The following is a 10,847-nucleotide window of genomic DNA, read 5'->3' as shown; positions in this document are numbered from 1 at the left end:
TCCTTCATGAAGCTGCTCAGGATTTTGACTTGCATATGAGTGCTTGGCTCTGTCTTCTGTTCTGCTAGTGAGTGTGTGGGACCTTGCAGTGAGTTTTTCATGGAATCCGGAGGGAAGGGAGAGGGGGGGGGCCTTACTTGTTTTAGCTTTTTTTTACAGACTACACAGAGAATGCAGGTGTCTTGACTTCAGGTCTTGTCTGTTCTTTGGCAAGTAATATGCAGTACTGTTCGAATCTGCTGCTATTAGAATGCATTGTGACCGACTGGATATGGTTAAAAGTTGTGTTTTCCCAAATGTTTGGAGTAGTGATTGTGGAGGAAAACCATGAGTGATACAGGCTGAGTGTTGAGGAAATGGCTCTGCAGCTTAAAGTAACACGTGTTTGTGATTGAAGCCAAGTTCCTTTTGCGTGCTGCTTTTTTAGGTAAATGTTTTTGTTCATTTTTGGTGAGGGGGGATGGGGGCACTGAAGCCTTTAGTCTTTTCCAGATTCAACCTAAAATCTTGACAAGAAATAAATTCAGACAAGCAACATTCTTGAAGAAATTTTAACTGGCAAGTGGAAATGTTTTAACAGTTCAGTGGTCTTTAGTGCATTGTCTGTGTGGGTGTCTCTCTCCCCTCCCTTGGTCTTAATTCTTACATGCAGGAACATTGAGAACAGCAGACAAGTTTGCGAGGGGCCAGAGAAGCCAGACCCAGTAAGGAAAACAATAGCCCCTTTACTTTAAATCAATAAGTGAACCAAGCGTTGCTTTCACTGTGGGGATTGGGAAGCACTAGTTCTTTCAGATGTGCTCTTCAGACTGTAGAGGAGCTTCCCATTGAACTCACCAGTGGACAAGATGAGGACACCAGGTGAACAAGCCTTTTCTTGTTTAAGATTAGTGACTGGTAAATGAACTAGTGTTGGATCCTCTTCAGCTTCATGCTGGAGCGGTTAGCATGTGATGAACAAGCGGTGTGTTGTTGGCCTTGGGGTGGAGGGGTGAGGTGGGCGCTAAGCCTTTTCTTAAGATTTTTCAGGTACCCCTCACTAAAGACACCAAAGGCTTAATGTAGGACAGCAGAGCGAACCTTCCTGTGGCAAGAGACAACCAAGCACTATTATACCAAGGTCAAAGTGGTGTCACGGTCTGGTTTTGGTTAGCAATGAGAACTGCCTCAACACCCTGCTTGGAGTGAAGAATACTGGAGTGTCCCTGGGCTTGTTTTAATGTCCAAAAAAAGCTGTTTTTATAGCAGCTGTTACCAGCCCATACCTCATTGTGCTTGAAGGGGAGGGAAAGGGGGAAAGTGGGCAACCAGTTTTCCCTAGCTTTTCCAGAAGCCTGTTACAAGGTCTCCCCACAAGTGACTTCTCTGCCACATCGCCACCCTGTGCCTTTGGCTTAATCACAGACCCTTCACCCCTCACCTTGATGCAGCCAGTAGCTGGATCCTTGAGGGCATGATGCGTAATCGGTTTCAAGGTAACCACGGTGCCAAGGTCCGGTGGGTTGCACTAGAAAAGGCCATTTTTGTCCTGCCTGTAAATTAACAGAACATTAAAACCACAGCTAAGTAGCTAAGATGTTTTTAAGTATGTAGCACCTATTCAGTGACTAAACAAACTTAAACCAGTCAGGGGAACAGTAATGTTTGATATTTGACTGCTGGGTGGGAAGTCAGCTGAGCAAGGCAAGCCTCGGTTAGGAAGATGCTGGGTGGGATTGCCAAAATTCTCTGCTAAGACTTTTTCAGGTGGACATTACAGACTTGACCAAGCTAGCTTCTTAGCGGAAGGAGATTCTTCAGTAGGGCTATAAAGGTTTTTCTTTTCCTGAGAAAACAAACTCTTGTTTTCTCAGGTTTTGCTTTTTGGCCTTTCCCTAGCTTTAAAAAAAAAAAGCAAAAGATGCCGGTGGTTGGCACTCCTGGTTTCCAGGATGGGGTTCAAATCCCTGCGGTGTCTTTGCTTGATTCTCAATATTAAAAGGCCTTAGCATTTCCTTGGGGAGGTGAAGGTTCAGGAGATGGGAGCAGACACATTGTGGATCTCTGCCCAGCCTCTGTGTTAAACTCAGTAACTGGTAGCTGCTTTGTCTTTTTCAGGTTATGCCCAATTCGTCTAGTGTTGACATAGCTCCATTATCAGATACTTTTCATTTTACAAAATAAAAGCTGGGGGAGCTGGAGAGATGGCTCAGTGTTTAGGAGCACTGATTGCTCTTCCAGAGGACGCAGGTTCAATTCCCAGCACCCACATGGAGGCTCACAACTGTCTGTAACTCAAGCATGTGGAGCACAGACTCCTGCAGGCAAAACACCAATACATATAAAATAAATAAATAAATAAATAAAAAACTTTAAAAAAAATAAAAGCTGAAAATCTTCATTGGTGTGGTTCTTTGGTGACTGTGTATAAGAGATGGGCTTATTCGAAGCCTGCTGGACTCCCAAGTTTTGATCTGCCTCACTCAGCTTCCCAGGTTGTACTGAATTACAAGCTTGCCTCCACTTCCCTAGGGCTTGATGGGTTTGTTTGGGGGGGGGCATTAAGATATGGTTTATGGCGGCAGCGGCACACACCTTTAATCCCAGCACTCAGGAGGCAGAGCCAAGCAGATCTCTGAGTTTGAGGCCAGCCACCACCGCCCGGCTCAATGATGGTTCTTTGATACAGATTACTAGCTATAGTATAGGACAGGCCTAGGTCCTGTGTGGCCCTTCCCTTATGAATGGAGTCACCCTTGGCCATGGATCCCTGAGCTGCCCTTCCTTGCTGTTCAGGCCTTACTCCCTGAGAAGAATCATCCTGGATTGCCCATGAGTGCTCTGGGAAAGATAGATGCTAAAGGTGCTCTACTTTGCTCCTGTATGCTGTGAAGTAGTATTGTGTGGATGACCGTCATTTTCAAGTAGTTCAGGGAACTGTAGGGTGTGTAATGGCATTCCCAGGAGGGAGATCGGAACTTGGGTGTATGTGACACCATGTGTGGGGATGTGCACACACAGTGCTTGGAGGTTTTAGAGATCACACTAGTCCTAAGGCCATGGCCCAAGATGGGAACATGTGCTCTTTTTGCCATTGAAGGCTGTGGGGAAAAGACTTCGCATTGCTCTTGAGAACCAACAGCAACAGATCTGGTTTCTCAAGCCGGGAGGACTAGATGTAGTTCTGGCTGCTGTAAGGATGGGGCTGGGCTGGGTCCAGGCTCTCCATCCCTAAGTCGTCCTGCTCAGACGTTATTACCTGGGCAAAAATATTCTGGATTGATAAAGGTTCTGCACACAGCTGGGAACCTGTGGTGGCAGGCTGTACCTAGCACAATTGGGCCTCAGCTGGTCAAACTGAGAAGTCCTCAGGTTAGCAAAACTGGTGTGCGCTCTAACTGGGTCTCCGCCAAGGCGGTCCTAGTCAGTCTCTCAGTACTCCAGTGCAGGGCCGCTTCACAGCTGGAGAGGTAGCCCGATGAGGTGGCAGACCAAGCCAGCTTGTGCTTGACCTTCCCCTGGTAGTGGTAAGGCTGAACTAGACCCTGCCACGAGCCTCAGTAAGGACCCATTCTGGATTAGACCATAGGTCTGTCTCCTGGAGAAATAAATGTGCTTCCAGAGCTGAGGCACAAACGACATTGGAGAGCACGTGATATGAGCCAGGGAGGGGCTAGACGTGGAGCTCGCCCTTCCTGATTGGGGCCAGGATTGGAACAGAAAGCAGGCTTGGGAGTTTCCCAAAAGGTCAAGTTGGGGTCCAGAGGCTTCACTAAGGTTTCGCTGTGTAGCCTCCCAGGGTGACTGAACTTGGGTCCTTGGGCCTCAACTTGCGGAGTGCTGCTAGTGTTCCAAGGATGAAGCGCTGTTCTGTACCCAGATGTGCTGCCCACATGCTCTGGTTGTGCAAAGGGTACTCAGGCTTCATCATCCTGAAACAACAGCATTTCCCCAACCCGACTCAATGTCTATCCCCAGCCACAGCCCCAAAAGCTTGTTGGTACAGGCCCGGCAGTACAGTGTCCCTCTGCCAAGGCATGAAGTTAGGAGAGGAAGGGTTTAGGGGAGGAATCTGGGGAGATGTGCTGTGATTTTTATTTTTTTAGGTAGGGTCATAGTAGCACCAGGGGGATTCTACCTATGTGGCCCAGGGGTGTCAGTTTGAAGTCATGACTCAGTCTCCTGAGTGGGATTACACAGATGCGCCAGTATGCCTGGCTGCCTGGATTTCTGACTCTGAAACTCGGGCCTTTTGTCCTGCCTTTGATCAGTTGACAAACTTGATAACTGCCCAGCCTCTACAATGCTACCCTTTAAATGGATACAGTGCTTTGTCGCACTGGGTCAGAGACTAGGGTAGCTGGGCAATTCAGAAGTGACTGAATTTTGCTGCCACCTAGTGTACAAACATGGGATTGCAAGCAATGTCCTTGAACTGTTCAGGTTAATCTGTCTGTATCTATCTATCTATCTATCTATCTATCTATCTATCTATCTATCTATCTATCTATCATCTATCATTTATCTATCTATCTTTCTTTTCTTTTTTTTTGTTTTTTTTGAGACAGGGTTTCTCCGTGTAGCTTTGCACCTTTCCTGGAGCTCACTTGGTAGCCCAGGCTGGCCTCGAACTCACAGAGATCCGCCTGGCTCTGCCTCCCGAGTGCTGGGATTAAAGGCGTACGCCACCACCGCCCGGCTCTCTCTTTCTTTTTTAATCTATCTTTCTTTCATCTATCATCTATTATTTATTTTGTTTTTTCTAGACAGAGTTTCTCTGTGTAGTCCTGGCTGTCCTAGACTAGGCTGATTTTGAACTTACTGAGATCCGCCTACCTATACCTTCCAAGTGCTGGGATTGAAGGCATGTGCCATCACCGCCCTGCTAATTTTTTTTAATTTTTATAATTTTTTTTTGTTGAGTCTCTATGAAATTCTGGCTATCCTGGAATTTTTTGTGTAGACTAGGCTGGCCTTGAACTCACAGAGATCCTTCCTTTTGCCTTTGCCTCTTCAGCAAAACTTGCCAGCCTATATCTCCATGACCAGCTAAAAATTTTAAAAAGATTTATTTTTAGCTGGATGTGGTGGCACATGCTTTTAATCCCAGTACTTCACTCAGGAGGCAGAGGCAGGTGGATCTCTGTGAGTGCCCTTGTCTACAGAGTGAGTTCTAGACAGCTAGAGTTTACGTAGTAAAACCTTGTCTCAGACAATTTTAACAAAGATTATTTTAATTTTACATGTATGAGTGTCTTGCCTGTATTTATGCATATGCAACCCATGCAGTGCCTGTGGACGTCAGAAGAAGGGCTTGGATCCCCTAGAACTGAAAACAGGTGGTTGTGAGCCACCGTGTGGATGCTGGGAATCAAACCCAGATCCTCTGGAAGGGCAGCCAGTGCTCTTCAGCCCAACCCCTCCATACTGTTTAAACACAGGATCTCATTATTGGATCGGGCTGGCCTCAAGCTCACAGAGACCCGCCTGCCTCAGCCTCTTCTGTGCTGGAATTAAAGGTGTGTGCCATGCCTAGCTGCAGCATATCTTTTTATCCCTTAGTAATGTGGTTTGAATGAGAATGGCCCACATAGTCTGTTACATTTGAATGTTGGGCCCTATGTTAATGGAACTATTTGAGAAGGATTAAGAGGTGTGGCCTTGTTGGGGGAGGTATATCACTGGGGGTGGGCTTGGAGGTTTACAAAGCTCATGCCAGGTGATCTTGTTCTTTCTTTGCCTCTAGCTTATAGATAAGATGTGAGCTCTCAGCTACTGCTGCAGCACTGTGCCTGCCTGTGTGCCAGCATACTTCCCGCCATGATGATCATGGACTCGCCCTATGAAACCGTAAGCAAACCCCCAATTAAATGCTTTCTTTAATAAGCTGCCTCCGTCATGGTGTTCTTCACAGCAGCAGAACAGTGACTGAGACAAATAGTGTTCTAGTATACAGATATCCCACATTTTAAAACTTACTTTTATGCGTATGAATGTTTGTGGATCACATTTGTGCCTGGCTCCAAAGGAGGCTAGAAGAGGGCATTGGCTCCCTGGAACCAATGAGTTATAGCTTGTTATAACCTCTCTTGTAGGTGCTGGGAATCACCCAGGTCCGCAGGAAAAGCTCTTAACTGCTGAGCCATTTCTCCAACCCCAGTCCATATTTTTTTTTAATCCATTCAGCTGTTACTGTCAATTTGACTACAAATAAAACATTTGGTGGCTCATGCCTTTAATCCCAACATTTGGAAGGCAACACAGGCAGATGTCTGAGCTCAAGGCCAACTTGAGCTACATAGTGAGACCCTGTCTCAACAACAAAAAATTTCCTTTGCTGTAAGGCTGCTGGCAGAGTTAATACCCCTTTCATATAAGATACTTTATGGTGACGCTTCCCTTCAGTTCCAGCACAGGGAGGCAGAGGCAGGTGAATCTCTGAATTTGAAGCCAGCCTGTACTGCAGAGAGAGTTCCAAGACAGCCAAGGATATACAGGGAAACCCTGTCTCAAAAAACCAAAACCAAAGCAAACAAAACAAAACCCCAAAAACTTTGTTAAAATATCACTAACTCGAGCCTGAATGCATTTGTCTTGGTCTCTGGGCTATTGCTGTGAAGGGACACCGTGACCAAGGCAACATATAGAAGAAAATATTTGATCGGGGGCTCCCTTACAAAGGGTTAATCCGTTATCACAGTGGGGAGTGTGGCAGCAGGCAGGCATGGGGCTGGCAAAGAAGTTGAGAGCTACAGCTTGTTCCAAAGGCAGCAGGCAGAGAGAAAGCTATTGTACCTAGCATGAGATTTTGACACCTCAAGGCCCAGCCCCAGTGACACACCTTCTCCAATAAGGCCACACCTTTTATTTATTTATTTATTTATTTATTTATTTACTTATTTATTTATTTATTTATTGGTTTTTCGAGACAGGGTTTCTCTGTGTAGCTTTGTGCCTTTCCTGGAACTCGCTTTGGAGACCAGGCTGGCCTCGAACTCACAGAGATCCGCCTACCTCTGCCTCCTGAGTGCTGGGATTAAAGGCGTGCGCCACCACCGCCCGGCAAGGCCACACCTTTTAATCTTTCCCAAACAGTCACCAACTAGAGATCAAGCATTCAATCATATGAGCCTATGGGGGCCTTCTCATCAAATCACCGCAGTTGTGACCTGGAGAGGGCCTCATTGCTTTCCACAGGCAATGCCTGAGACTCTCAAGACTGTTCACAGTAAAGGGCCTGTCTTCCTGTGTCTACGGGCTAGACTTTCACATTTTGGGTTGTAGTACTGTCACTGTCCCTTGGGAATCACTCAGTGATAAGAGAGTAACTTTGAACTCTACCAAGATCCTATATATATGGCCCATGATTGATGGTGTACTCTTTTAATCCCAGCATTTAGGAGCAGACCCACACAGATCTCTATGAATTTGAGATCAATCTGTTCTACATAGTTAGTTCCAGGAGAGCCAGGGCTACACAGAAAAACCTGCTTTAAAAAAAATCTGGGGGCTGGAGAGATAGCTCAGCAGTTAAGAGCACTGGCTGCTCTTCCAAAGGATCAGGTTCAATTCCCAGCACCCACATGGCAGCTCACAACTGTCTGTAACTCCAAGATCTGACACCTCACACAGACATACATGCAGGCAAAACACCAATGCACATAAAAGCAAATAAATTATTAAAAAAAAATCTTGCTGGGCAGTGGAAGCACACCCCTTTAATCCCAGGACTGGGACTGCTGAGACACCCTGTCTCGTGGACTGAAAAAGTACCAAGTTCTTGGTTTTTCCATTAGGAGTCAGCCAGTGTTGACTCTGAGGACCACAGCCTGTAAGCCACGCTAATAACCCCCCTTCTAATACACACAGTCATCCTAAAGCTTTTGTTTCCTTTAGGGAACTCTGACCAACACACCAGCTTTTATGTGGGAATCCAAACTCCAGTCCTCACACATGCACGACAAATGCTTTATCCACTGAGCCATCTTTCCCGCTTAGACTAACCATTATTATTATTACTGTTATTATTATAGGTTTTTCAAGACAGGGTTTCTTTGTGTAGCCTTGGCTGTCCTGGAACTTGCTCTGTAGACCAGGCTGGCCTTGAACTCACAGAGATCCGCCTGGCTCTGCCTCCCAAGTGCTGGGATTATAGGTGTGTGCCACCACTGCACAGCCTCAGCTTTTTATTAGACCAATCAGGTGCCTTAGGCAGGCAAAGTGAAACAGCAACACATCTTTACATGATTAAACAAATGCAGTATAAACAATGCAACACAGCTTTACACAGTTAAAGTAATATTCTGCAGCATAAACAAATGTAACACATCTTTGTCTAGTTAAAATAATATTCCACAACGTGTGTGTGTGTGTATACATGTGTGCACATGTGTATGTATGTTTGTGAAGGCATGAATGTGTGTGTGGAACCAGAGGACAACTTCGTTCTTCCTCAGGAACACCGCTACCTTAATTTCTGAGATAGGCCTGGACTGGTCTGGAGTCACCAAAAATGCTTGGCTGGCTGGCTAGGGAGGCACAAAGATCTGCCTGTCTCTGCCTCCTGACCGTTGAGATTGCACGTGTGTAGACTCTGGGTATTTAACTCAGGTCCTTGAGTCTGCAAGACAAGCCCTGCATCAGCTGAGCGCCCTCCCCTAAGCCCTGTCCTGTTTATTTGATACTTGGTATCACTATGTTGCTCAGACTGGTCTGAAATTCTTGGGCTCAAGGGAGTCTTGGACCTCAGCTCAGCTTCCTCAGTAGCTGGGATTGCAGCAGGTGCCTATGCCTGGTTTAGAATGGATTTATTTGTTTGTTTGTTTTGAGGGTGAGGCTGGTCGAGTTCACTACCTAGCCTACTGTGCTGGTTAGTTGTTTGTTTGTTTTTGCCAATTTGACACATGCTAGGGTCATCGGTGAAGAGTGAACTTCAAACAAGACAATGCCTCCATCAGATTGGCTTCTAGGCAACTCTGCGAGGGTATTTTGTTGATTAATGATTGATGTGGGAGGTTGTGCATTATATAAAAAATATGCATTGCATTAAAACCCAAGTGAGCAAGCCATCGAGAGCAAGCCGGTCAGCACCCTCCATCTCCTCTGCTTCAGCTCCTGCCTCCAGGTTGCTGCCTGAGTTCCTCCACGATGGACTGTGACCTGGAAGTGCAAATAACTTTCCTTCCCCAGTTTGCTTTGGTCCTGGTGTTTATCACAGCAGTAGAAAGCAAACCAGAACACCAAGGCTAGCTAGGAATCAGGGTCCCGCAGGCCTGATGGTAGAATCTATTTTTGAGGGGAGGGGGAGATAGCTCAGTGGTTAACAGCGCTTGTTGCTCTTGCAGAGGACCCAGGTTCAGATCCACAAGTCAGCTCACAAGAACTCATAACTGGGGATCTGATACCCTCTTTGGGCCTTCCCTAGCACTGTGTACACATGGTGCACAGACATACATGTGGGCAACACATCCATACAGGTAACATACAAATGAGCAAATCAAACTCCGCAGTGGTGGTAGCTGCTATGGCACTGATGGGCCAAGGGATGGAAAATTGCCCGCATCCTCCCTCGGGATCTTGGGAGCCATGGCTGACAAAGCTTCCCAGAACAGAACCAGAGCACAGAAGAGCGGCTCACCCCAGTGCAAGCAGGAGCCTGAGCCCCTCTCCATTGAGAAGGAATACATCCCAGAAGGAGGGTCACGATCCCTGTGAAGGCTGTGGGACTAGCCTGGGCCATCGGCTTCCCCTGTGGAATCCTCCTTCGTCCTTACCACGCAGGAAGTGGACAAGGACCGGCTGGAGTAGATGAAAGCTCGGCAGAACATGGGGGCGTTCAGCCCGGGTGAATAAGAGAGTCAGGGGTTCGGGGCCTCCTCCCAACAGCCCGGTTCCCTGAAGTTGGGTTTGGAGTGCAGACTGGAGGACACCACAGCCTTGGGGAGGCAAGAACAGAAGTCCTGTGTAGCCGATTGTGCTCATTACCACTGAAGTCCACCAGAGGGCGTATGGTGTCCAAGCGGCTGCCAGCATTGGCCTCTTCCACACAGAACAAGCCAAAGGTGGGGATGGGGTGATGGGGGGGGGGGGAGGGAGAGGGGAAAGGAGGGGGAGGGAAGAGAAGGGGGAGAGGGAGAAAACCAAGCATAATTTTTCTTTTTTTGAAACAGTTTCACTGTGTAGCCCAGGCTGACCTCAGGTCCATAGAGATCCACCTGCCTCTGCCTCCAGAGCGCTGGGATTAGAGGCCTTTATCACCAAGACTGCCAAACAGAAATATTTAAAAAGAAAGAAAAGAATGGTTTTGGACTTAGGAAACAGGTTGCAAAAATTGTTTGACACATTATGTGTCTTTTTTAAACCAAGAAGCACACAGGATGAATTTGCTGCTAATATATGATGTTTTGACATTGTTTTCAGGCAAAAGCACACTGCTTACCAAATCCAACACAATCTGAAAGGAATGGAATTGAGGGCACACTGGGCTGAGCCCAGAGCTTGTCTCTGTAGGGCAGTCTTGCCAGGAGAAAGGTGGGTGGAGGAGAGATCGACGGGCAAAGGAGGAGCTGCACATCACTGCGCACGAAACTGTTGGAGGGCCGCTTTGGAAGAAGAAAATGGTGCCTCTGCTCATTTCTGGTGCTGCTGCTGAGGGTGGCTCCTGGGGAGAAAAGATGGAGGCAGGGCTTTTCCCTTCGTGAGGCGTCCACTGCAGATAACTGAGAGTAACTGCAGTGAAAAGGTAACTGAGATCTGTAGACAGATTTTCCTTTGAGCAACCAGCTCACAAAAAATGACAGGGAGACTTATTATTATGAAAGCTGGGCCTTAGCTTTGGCTTGTTCCTAACTAGTTCTTTTTTTTTTTCA

Source organism: Peromyscus maniculatus, chromosome 1 (assembly GCF_049852395.1).
Source record: "Peromyscus maniculatus bairdii isolate BWxNUB_F1_BW_parent chromosome 1, HU_Pman_BW_mat_3.1, whole genome shotgun sequence".
Taxonomy (NCBI): Eukaryota; Metazoa; Chordata; class Mammalia; order Rodentia; family Cricetidae; genus Peromyscus; species Peromyscus maniculatus.
Note: the sequence above shows the minus strand (reverse complement) of the source record.